This window comes from Elephas maximus, chromosome 4 (assembly GCF_024166365.1).
Source record: "Elephas maximus indicus isolate mEleMax1 chromosome 4, mEleMax1 primary haplotype, whole genome shotgun sequence".
NCBI lineage: Eukaryota > Metazoa > Chordata > Mammalia > Proboscidea > Elephantidae > Elephas > Elephas maximus.
This window is the reverse complement of record NC_064822.1, coordinates 18,866,556-18,878,758: the sequence shown is the minus strand read 5'-3', so window position 1 is coordinate 18,878,758 and position 12,203 is coordinate 18,866,556. Positions and strand designations below refer to the sequence as shown.

Here is a 12,203-nt window from a genome sequence, read left to right as displayed (position 1 = left end):
TGAAAATAAACTTTGTTTTGTATTGTGAAATAAGTGATGCTTTAAAAAACACTAATAATCATGCAGAGATACCCCATTCTGACTTCCTGGGAGTTTGGATAGCACCGTCGAAAAAGTAGGATCACAGTTCACCTAACAGTCTAATATAACAGATTCCAGTCCTCTCAAGGACCTTCTACCAGGCCTTTCAGGATCAGCTACTGCTAACCTGCCAAGTGCATATAAAATGGAAAGTGTGGAGGGGGAAACATTCAAATTCCCCTTCTCAACCAAACATGAAAAATATAGAAATGGGACAAAAGAAAACAATAGGATAATATAACAAAGTAGATTAAAAGATTAAAAGTACGTGATTTCTAGATTAGTAGCAACCGAAAGATTTTCCTTTTCTTGTGAAAGCATATAATTACAAGGCAATTGTGTGTCATGTTTGCCTGCAGTGAAAACACAGCATTTTCTGTTTGGGGGCAGTATTTCTGGCAAATTCTCGACACCCATGCTCTTCACACTCTATTTTATTAAGCTCAACACACTGGGTTACTTCATCCAAATGAGCCCACCACTTATACAGAAATTTCTCTGCGATGACTCTCAGCCACGGGGCAACTTTCACTTTTCCCCTGGCTCCCCTTTCCAGCAGCTCCTGTAACTCCTCCTTGGTCATGTAGCAGAAATGTCTTGTTTCACTGGCATCTGGATTCACAGGGAGATTCTTTCTTATAAGCAGAAGGTAGCAAATTTCATGTTCTCCCCAGATTCTATCTGATCTTGCCTTGTGGTGATACTTTGTCATAACTAAAATGTCTTCTAGAGAAATCTATGACAAAAATTGACACAGTGTTAATTAACAATGCCAGTGTTGAAAATATAGAAAGTATAGGCAAAGTAGAGAAAATAAATACATATGTTTTCACTCAAAAGGGCTAATTATCTAAACCTTAACTTTATCTAGCTAAACATGTAGATTCAAGACTAAATAATAATCCGGTTTTGAATTTGTTTTATTTCAGTTAATCTGTCTGTGTCATACTTTAAAGAACTGTGCCCTCGCCCAATATAAACTAACCATCTTTGCCAAGAAAATATCCATTCCTTCTAAATTAGTTTCTTTAATGGCCGAAGGTAAAAAATTTCAAACATCCTATTAGTCTCAAATTTCAACCTTCTCTTTCTTCAGTGTTTGATAGAAAGCCAGATTTCTAAATAATCTTCTACCCGAAATTAACAAAAAATGTACAATGTCCAAATCTCCTATTTGTAACACCACCTTTATGAGGCCAATGACACAAATCCAGTCACTGAGCTCATGTTCAGCTTTTGCTGAATGTCACCCACTGGATTCACCATTAGCACAGTGGATACTGGACAGATATTGGGTACCTGCTCGGGGGGAATCCCCAGCTCAGCCTGCAGGCGTCTCTGAGCTGCTCGCCTGATTCCAATGGCATCTTGTTCTTCCAGTTCCAGTGGGTTGTACAAAGGATGACTACAGCAAGACTCAGTGAAATACCCTGAAGAGAATGCACATGGAAAGCATTTCCCTTACTTTAATTATTGAAGACCGAATATACTAAAAATGCAAACACAGACCTTCAGGTAAAACAAAATTATCTGTAACATAGACTGGTTGAGGAGAAAGAGCAAGGGTTTACTGTGAGTGTTCTGTGCAGATCCTGGCTCTGTGGCTTTTATTGGGTGTGGGGGTTTGGGCAAGGAACTTGACAAGATAGAAGTCTCTCCCACCCCCTACCCGGAAAAAAAAAAAAAAAAGCCACTGCCATCTGACTCATAGTGACCCTATAAGTCTCCAAGACTGTAACTTTCTATGGAAGCCAAGTGCCACATTTTTCTCCAACAGAGCCACTTGCGGTTTCGAACAGCCAAATTTGGATTAGGAATTGATTGCTTTAATCTTTGTGTCACCAAGTCTCCTTAGAAGTTTCAGGGTGTTGCAAATGGTTAACGAAGTCAGCCGGTAACCAAAACTTTGAAGGTTCCAGCCTTTCTCAATGAGCCCCAGAGGAAAGGTACAGCAATCGACTTTTGAAGAATGAGCCATTGAAAACCGTATGGAGCATAGTTCTACTCTGACACACATACACCTGGTTTTACCTGACAAGATGAGTATGATGATACTTACCTCATGGAATTGTTCTTAAGAATGGATTACCCTTACTGCTCCGCTGATACTTAATGTAGATCCATCGACTGGAAGTTAATTTCTCATGTGCATATCTTGTTACATTCTCCAGGTATGTCTTGGGACAGGGATCAGGATTCATACATACGTATACCGCAAACACCCTCCCCCCAACAAAAAAAAAACCAAACCTCTTGCCGTCCACTTGATTCCAACTCATAGCAACCCTATAGGACAGAGTAGAACCACCCAGTAGGCTTTCCAAGGAGAGGCTGGTGGATTGGAGTACTGACCTTTCAGTTAGCAGCCTAGCTCTTAACCACTGAACCACCAGAGCTCCAAGTATCTAATATATCTTAAAGAGGCAGAGGAGAGAGTGGGTGTGAGGTGTGTGTGTGTCTTTGTGTAGGTTTTAAGGTGGAGCTGAGGAGACAGGAGTCACATTCAGAAAGAAGGATGATCTTGTTTAATGAATATAGCTTTATAGAAGCCATTTCAGGTATAATATCTTTGAGAAAGTTTTCCTAATGAAACATACTAATTACCTAAGTAACAGCAATGCTATTTATGATGGGGGAACCACTCTGTTCACTGACTCTCCCTCCCATCTCCCTCCTCAGACACTGAAAGCTTCTTTGAGCCACAGAACCTCAGATAAGGAGGAACAAAGGAGAGGTCTTCATTGCCACTGTCTTCTATCCTGGGTCCCATCCACTTTTAATGTGTCATGCAAGGCGTGGTTTGAAAAAATTACAGCACTTCATGCAAAAAAGTTTAAAATGATTAGAGCTGGTATAAATGCTTCCCCCCCCACCCTTAAAAGGGACTATTTCTACCTACTCACTCTCTCTTGATTTTGGGAAGTGCAGAAGAATATAAAACAGAGAGATTTGGCTTGTAGGATAATCATTTTTGTATATGTCCTTAATTAATTGCTAAATGTTATTGATTCTAATCCTCCAAATCCTTAGATGGTACCTACTCTGTGCTTGACTGATAATCAAAAGTTTAGTGGTTCAAGTTCACCCACAGGTGCCTCAGAGGAAAGAGCAGGTGATCTTCTTCTGAAAAATAAGGATTGTAAACCCTATTCAGCATAGTTCCACTCTGACACACATGGGGTCACATACATCTGCGTTGAATTGACAGCAACTGGTTTGGTTTTCTTCTTCTAAGGATCTGTCTATACTGTTCCCTCAGGGATGAACTAACTGTCGACTAAAGTGAGAGCCAGACAAGGGCAATTCAGATAATTTACGTCCCAGATACTTCCAGGTCAAATGACATGGACATCTTAAGCCATAGGTACAATTGAATGGACTCACCGGGAAAAGTAACTTTGCAGTCTGATCTCTGCTGTATCAAGACTTTATTCTCTGTGTTGAACAAGACAACACTGAAGGCTCGGTGCAACAGTCCTGAAAAAATAAATGCCGATTCATATGAGCCAACAAATATGGAGCGGATATAGTAATTCACTTGTCCTTCTGACCTGGCTCTCTATCTCACAGAGAATCGCTACAGCAGAAAACCTATAATATGGCTCCTGTGCAGAGGAAAGGGGAATACACGCTGGATTCCCAGACTGGTAATTCATGGTCTCCAGGTAATGAAAACCTGATGACAAATTAATGCTCAAAATAAAAAGATTTAAGATGGACCCTTCTTGAACCTTCTCCTAAAGAAGGCAAGCAACAAGAGCATAAGATGATTGAAGGTCTCCCCTCATGAGAAATGCCTGAAGTTTCCCCCCTCTACATCTCTGTGAGTTTGGGATAAAAAGGATAAAAATCTGATGAAACAGACAAAGAAAACATTTCCATACTACCTTTCTCAATGTTTTCATTCAGGTGGCAATTCCTCTTGGTATCTGCACCAATAACCTCATCACTTTCGTCAACGACAATTAACCTTTCATTTAAACGCTGAAGCTGACGCTCATCAACCCAATCAAGATTTACTTAAGACATTGCTGATAGTTGTGATCCAACCTAAAACACAAGGGCACAATTTTATCTTTGTGTGAAATATACTGTTGTATACATTTTGGTGATTGTTGCCAAAATTCTTTAGGCCTTAGCTGTCACTTCATCATTAAGCAAGAGAAATCTTAATAAAATAGGGCAGTTGTTAGCTGTAGAAGGGTATAATGTGCTTCTAATTTAGGGTCTTCATGAATGGGAAATCTTTTGTATTCATCAGGTCTCCCAGGACTCCTACAACTGAGATTCTAAGAGTAAATCCCCACAAAAGAAACAAAATGGAGTACATGCTTAGGTAATGTTCCTTGTGGAATGTCTGTGGAGGAAAGAGCAGGGCCTGGGCAAAATCATGGGGTTTGGATAAACAATGGTGACATTCCACAGGCTTCAAGGAAAGCTAAATGTCTGGAGTCTTTCATTCATCCAACAAAGCCTTGTGCATCATCGTCACTACCAAATATATCCTTATCTGATGATGTCCTGGGAAAAGATTTTTTTCAAAAATTTGTATTGTGAAAATGTAGATAACCCACTCCTTGCCAATTCCAAATTTATGTGAAAATGTCTTGAGTATCATTTATTTTGATGCAAAGTCTTTTCACCATCCTTAGCCCATATCAACTTTGCAGAAATGAGTGGACTCTGTCTCTTGTCATGACTTTTGTTATTTTCTGCAGTCTGCTCACCCTCTCAGCCAAGAGGCTGCTTGACTGAAAAAATATATGATAGATCATGTGGACATGAGCTAGATCAGAAATACAGGAAATAATTGTTGAATACATACAAAATTTTATCAATAAAGAAAGGATTCCCATAAGACAAGGAATATTTTGTACTAACCTTTCTTGGAAATTGGAGATTCCTCAGTGTTGGACACGAAAACAGAGAACACACTAAATGCACACGGTATAAAAGCCAGAGTTCTTTTATACCATGGGGATATACAAAGGTATTAGTTATGATGTTCTCAAACCTCTGTCTTCTAACACAAGAAACCACACCCTGACATCTCTCTCTCTGTCTCACTCCGTATCTCTTTTGTAATCCAAGGACAGCGATAGAATTTACATTGGATTTGTGAATCTTACTAAGAACATAAATAAGATAAAATAGGATTCAAATCCTAGATTTGGCCTTTGGTTTTATAAAAATCCATTTCTTGAAAATGAACCATGATGATCAAATTCAGATAAACAGTATCAGGGAATAGGAGACTATTTTGACCTGGCTCCCAACCCCTCACTAGAATAAAAGAGGTGTGTTCTGAGTAGGTTAGTGTCTTAGGCTGGGTTCTCTAGAGAAGCAAAACCAGTAAAGAGTATAAAAATATATATGGAGAAAGTTATGTTAAAGAAAGATTTATGTTAAGGACTCACAGGATTATAGAGGCTGGAACAGAGGCCAGCCTGGAGGCTTCTCCTGATTCACGGAGCCGTAGGGGCTGATGAACCCAAGATCAGCAAGTCAGACAGCAGGGCTTTGCTTCACAGGCTGTAAAGACCTTCAAAACCCAAGGTTGGCAGGCAAGATAGCAAGGAAGCTGCTAGCTCAAGTCTCAAAACCAGAGGTCAGAGAAACAGGAGCCAGCTACAGGATCCAGAGTGAGCAAAAGCCCACAAGGCTTACCAGAAAGTCTGCTTATTTTAGATGCAAGCCACACCCGCAAGGAAATGCCCTTTCAGTGATTGGCTAATCACAGCGTATCCCATCACGAAGGTGATCACATCATTGTATAACCGCCAGGCTACAACATAACATCCAAACCACTGAGAATCATGGCCAAGCTGTTAGCACACAACCTTAGCAATCACAGATACAATGCTAGCTGTTCATTTTGAAAATAACCAAAGGGATAAATCTTATGAAGACCTTCATTTCTCTTAAACAAGGGCAGATTACCCAATAGACAAGGAACATCCAGGGCTTATTGGGCTTACCAAATCATCTGTGGTGAGCATTTTCTCATGGGTTTCATCACATCTTTGATTACTCATGAAAATTTTCACTACAGATTACTGTGTAAACACAAGTATGCTCACACTTACCTCGCTCACTGGTTCATCCACCCCCGTCAAGGAGCATAAATTTGAAAAGAGTCTTTGATTCTGTAGGAAGGTGCTGTGGGATTGGGAGAGACAGATGCAAGCCACACCTAGAAGCAGAATATTTGATGTGGTGAAAAAATGGAAACTGTTCACTACAGAAGTCTGGTAAGCAAGGTAAGCAATGTGTTTACCTTGCCTATTGGATAATCCCCTCGGTTTTCAAGTGAGTCTTATGTCTGAGAAATTTTCATTCAACATGACAATATTTTGGTAACGGAAATTTAAGTATTTCTTACTGGTTGCCTTTGAGTTGATTCTGACTCATGGTGATCCCATACGTTGCAGAGTAGAACAGGGCTCCATAAGGTTTTCAACGGCTATGCCCTTTCAGAAGCGGATCAGCAGGACTTTCTTCTGTGGAGTCTCTGGGTGGATTTGAATTGCCAACCTTTAAGTTAGTAGCTGAGTGCTTAGCTCTTTGTGCTACCCTGGACTCCTAAATATTTTTTAGGTAACAATAATGATTATCTATGAAATATAAAGGACAAAAAGATTCCATCCATGACTGAAGCAAATTGTATATTGTGCCTTAGGAATATATTTAAGAATAAATGTGTATGCCCTACTAAGAGAAAATGTCAAACCCTAGTGTCTTAGTCATCTAGGGCAGCTGTAACAGAAATACCCCAGGTGGACGGCTCTAACAAAGAGAAGTTTATTCTCACAGTCTTGCAGGCTACAAGCCCAAATTCAGGCCATGAGTTCCAGGGGGAGGCTTTCTCTCTCTGTCATTCTAGAGGAAAGTCCTTGTCATCAATCTTCCCCTGGTCTAGGAGTTTCTCAGGTACAGGGACCCCTTGTCCAAAGGACATGCTCTGTCCTCAATGCTGCTTTCTTGGTGGTATGAGGTACCCTTGTCTCTCTGCCCATTTTTATTCTTTATATCTCAGAAGAGATTGGCTCAAGACACAACCCAATCTTTTAGATTGAGTCCTGCCTCATTAAAATAACTGCAGCCTATCCCATCTCATTAACATCATTAAGGTAAGATTTACAACACACGGGAAAATCACATCAGATAACAAAATTGTGGACAATCACACAATATTTGGAATAATGGCCTAGCCAAATTGCTACACATACTTTTGGGGGACAAAATTCAACCCATGACACCTAGTAAGGGACATAATAAAACATGAAAAATGGGTCAAAATAAAATACCGATAGATGGCATGAATCAAAGTTTAAAGACGGCAGGTCTTCCAAAATTGATTTATACATTTTTTTCAATTACTATCTTAATTCCACTGGCATTTATAGACATAGGATTTGATTTTCTCTTGACTGTTACTCCACCACACAAAATAACTCTGAAATAATAGCTCCATTTTTTTTTTTTTTTTTTTTTAAGTAATAGTAATAGGAGACTAGTCCACCTAACATTCAAACTACAATGATCAACTCAATGCACTGCTGGAGTCAGAATATGGACATAAGAACAGGACATAGTAACCAGGCACAAAGCAGATCCAAATATATCCTTTAAAATGTAGTTTGATTCTTGCAGTAAAAATCAGAATTTGCAAAGCATGCTTGTTTTCTTAACATTGGCAGAAAAAATCTGGCAATAATTATAAAGTACTGGTAAATATTATTTGCTAGTAAAATATTGTTTTATACTCTGGAGAGTGGCAAAATCCCTTAAAAATATTTGTTGAGGCAGGTTCTGCAGAAACTGATGAAGAGGATGATGCAACAGTCCTTCTGAAGAGAGATCCCATCAGGTATTCGCTTGTTTGTGGAACACATTTTCTTTTCCAGTTTTTTTCAGTGTGTAAATCTGAAGTTTTTTTTTAGTAAATTAAATATGTTCATACATTTGAGGATTTTTTTTTTTCTTTTACACCTTTAGATAGTCTCTAAAAGAGTCAGTTTTTTCTCCCGCCACTCACCAGTGGCATCACTAGGCTTGGTGTCACCCCATGTGGTCACTCATGGTGTCACCCATCCCCACCCCCAGAACCTCCTCCCATGCCAGGCCAAACACAATCCTTAGTAATGTTTTTTGTACTAATGTTACTTGTAAATTGTAATTCCCATACATTACTCCTTCTTTTCTTTTAATTACTGCTTCATGTCTCAAAAAAGTTATTGATAGAGGTTCACAAATACTAATTACCACAATATTGCAGCTAAAACATCAGAAAATTTGACAAAACCAGTGACTATAAAACCAGCGGCAGCAATGAAAACAACAGTGTGTGCTTGTAGTGAGAGCAGATGAAACCACATGATTGAAAGCAATATTGTAGTTGGGCAATAATGCCAGCTCGGACTGACATGCATTAGAAGGTTCAACAAGTGAATTAGCATAGAGCTTTAGCTCTGTAGCTGAATTGATAGCTGTAAGGTGGGCTTAGAAAAGTGTTTTTGTTATTGTAACTAACTACAGGGATTTTTTTTTTTTTTACATTTTCACATTATTCTATCTTTAGTCTACAAACTCAAATTTTTCAACACTTGTCAGAATCCGTTTCGAAAAGTTTGCATGATAAACAGCCACCCCAGAGATAAGCAGAAGTTGGAAGGTGGGTTAGGAGAGAAGGAAATAACCCATTCAGATGATTTGTAATCATCAGCCCTGAACATCATTCTTTAAATGTGGCCCTAACACAATTTGAAATGAGATTAAACAAAACAAAACTATCCAGCACAAATTCAGTTAGCTTTCCTTTTTTTTTTCTATCCCAAAATAAAATACAAATAATACGGTGACGTTTCATTTGCCTTAATCAGAAAGATTATTTGCAAAAACATCATTTTGGTCTCCCATAAATGGAGGGTTTTTTTTTAATCTTTTTTATGTGTTCATATGGAGCTCAGAAATACAAGGCTACCATGGAAAAACAGAGCTCTTTATAATAATCAGTAGGATGAAGTGGCATTGGCATTTTATATCATTTAGCTCTTTAAGTCCAATCCATACCATTAAACTAGTGGCAGCACTGGAATTGCTACCCAGGACCCAGGCTGTGGTTCTGTGCTTTTTGTTTTGTGACATTGGTTGCCAACCCCATGACATGTCAACACCCTTCCCTTTTTGACCTTGGGTTCCCAGTACCAGCTTTCCTGTGCCCTCCTGCCCCTTTGGGCAATTGTTTTCTTTTGTGGGCCTGTCTCATCTTTGGCTGAAGGGTGAACCTCAGGAATAGCTTCATTACTGAGCTATAACGGTGTCTGGGAGCCATGCTCCTGGGGTTTCTCCAGTCTCTGTCAGTAAGTCTGGTCCTTTTTTGTGAGTTAGAATTTTGCTCTCCATTTTTCTCCAGCTCTGTCCAAGACCCTCTGTTCTGATCCCTGTCAGAGCAATCAGTGGAGGTAGCCGAGCCCCATGTAGTTGTACTGGAATCAGTCTGGTGGAGGCTGTCGTACTTGAGGTCCATTACTCCACTGGACTAATCTTTCCCTTTTGTCTTTGGTTTTCTTCATTCTCTACCACAGAGATAATTTTATAGAGAGTCGTTTTGGTGACACCCCTTCTGACAGTGTCAGCTGGTGCCCTGCAGCCCCTTAGTGACACGACAGCCACTCACTCCCAGCCAGAGCTCCTGGACATCACTCATTTTCACAGCTTGGCAGTCACACCACCTGCATGTGCCACGGAATACAACAAACCATCTCTTTGGTATTCATGCCTAGTTTCACAAATTGGAGGATTATAGAAAATTATTTTGACCGAACTGTATTATTTGGAATACTATTCGCTTTTAAAGCTAGGGTAAATTATGTTCTACTTTATAACATTTTGGAGCCCTGGTGGTGCAGTAGTTAAGAGCAATGGCTGCTAATCAAAAGGTCAGTAGTTCGAATTCATGAGCTCGTCCTTGCAAACCCTACTCTGTTCTACAGGGTCACTACGAGTCAGAATTGACTCGAGAGCAATGGGTTTGGTTTCTTTTTTGGTATAAGATTTTAGTGTATGATTAAGGTGGCATTCCATATAGTTATGAAAAAGCTGAATTGGTCACGAAATTGGTGGGTTGAGGGTCCCTGCTTCTTGCCTGGGGGGGTGGGCCATGGGTTACTCTCCTCCCTGACTCCCTCCTACCACACTGTGGGGTTTTATATTCAGAATTCTTTCCTAAGGTCCAAGACTTTCATAAGAAATGTATCAGATGAGCTGACATTTCTCTGCAAATATTGATAGAATACTCAAAGTTTTTTGATGACAAGCTTCAGAACAGCAAAGGTGAAGATCAGAGATAGAAAACTGAAGCTCTCAGAGACAACAACTGTCATGGTAGATTCAACCAAGCACTACATTGTATTGTTGCAGGTTGCTAAAGACCAGAGTAATGCAGAGAAACACACAGGTGGAATTATAAGAACAATTAATACTGTAGATGCAATATATCGACCTAGTCCCTTGGAACCCGTAATTCAAACAATACCTTCCCAGGTTGTCTTACCTTCAGAACCTGCTCAGTTGTGTAAGTCAGAGCAGCGTCCACCTCCCAACCAATTGGACCTATATTAGCTTCCCTGAGATATCATCAAATTCTAACACCAAATAGTACATGCCTTGGGCACTCACTACCTAGTAGTAATCTAGCTCCTTCAATCCAGTCAACTTGTCTCCAGATAAAGTCCCAGAGTTCTCTTATTCTAGCAAATCAAACCCATTGTTGTCGAATTGATTCCAACTCGTAGGGACCCTATACGACAGAGCAGAACTGTCCCGGTAGGGCTTCCAAGGTTGTAATCTTTATAGAAGCAGATTGCCACATCTTTCTCCCACAGAGTGGCTCATCTCCAACGTGCTTAATAGATTCCTCTGGATCTCTCTCAGTCTTGACACACAGAAGCTCAACAAATAGTCTAAAGTGCCCAGAAAACACAGAATCACTTACTTCCTCCATGTCCAGTGGAACATCAAGTGATGCTAACCTTTTTGATTCCCATGAACATATAGAAGATCTAGGGGACACAGGGTCATTGGAAGAGCACAAAAGTGTTATCATGCATCTCTTGTCAAAGGTTAGGTTTGGAATGGATCTTACTAAGATAGTTCTTCCAACATTTATCCTTGAAAGATCTCTTTTAGAAATGTATGCATATTTTTTGCTCATTCACACTAGCTTGTAAGTGACCTGAAGGATCCTGGAATTGAATTGTCCATGTTGTGAAATGGTACTTCTCCACCTTTCATGCAGGAAGAAAAGGATATCGGTTGCCAGAAAGCCATACAGTCCCATTTTGGGTGAGATCTTTCATTGTCACTGAACATTGCAAAATGACACTGAAGAGAACACAGAGCTACTTTCAGAATGACCCGTTCTTTGAGTTTCCAAAAACAGTGTAACATTCGTGGCTGAACAGGTTTCCCAACATCCACACGTTTCAGCCTTTTATGCTGAGTGTTTTTACAAGAAGATACAATTCGACGCTCATATATGGACCAAGTCAAAATTCCATGGGATGTCAGTTGGGGTAGACAACATAGGGCAAGGCTGCGTCTTGTGACTAGGATCAACATTGCATTCTCACATTCCCCAAAGGTTTTGTAAGGTTTATCCTCACTGGGCCCTAGAGTCATCTAGGAGGAGAATGCAATATTAATTGTTCCAAGGTGAGCTCTCGTGCAAAGATCGAGTTCCACATTCAAACTTTCTATGTGGGCAAGAAGCACAGAATTACTGCTCAGATTTTGTTATTCTCCAAATGACAAGAAGTCTTTTTGTTCAATTGGACGGGAATGGAATGGTGTAATGTATGCAAAAGTATGCAAGAGAGGGATATACAGTCTTTATAGATACCAAGAATTTGCATATAACCAAGAAGAAAATGAAGAAGTTGGAAGACCAGAATGAATATGAATCGCCCTCCCTTTGAAGGGATGTCACTTTAAACTTAAAAATCAGAGACATTTACATTGCAATTGAAGCATAGCACAGACTTGAAGAAAGACAAAGAACAGAAACCTGAGAAAGAAAGGAAAAGGAAACTCAATGAGAGAAAAGTTTATTTCATGAAGAT

General features: G+C 39.7%; 2 pseudogenes; one reads left to right on the top strand and one right to left on the bottom strand.

Moving 5' to 3' along the window:
* Positions 1 to 424: 424 nt before the first annotated feature.
* Positions 425 to 4,110, bottom strand: LOC126074833 (isopentenyl-diphosphate delta-isomerase 2-like; annotated as a pseudogene).
* A 290-nt stretch (positions 4,111 to 4,400) lies between these two features.
* On the top strand, positions 4,401 to 11,690 carry LOC126074832 (oxysterol-binding protein-related protein 9-like; annotated as a pseudogene).
* The last annotated feature ends 513 nt before the right edge of the window (positions 11,691 to 12,203 follow it).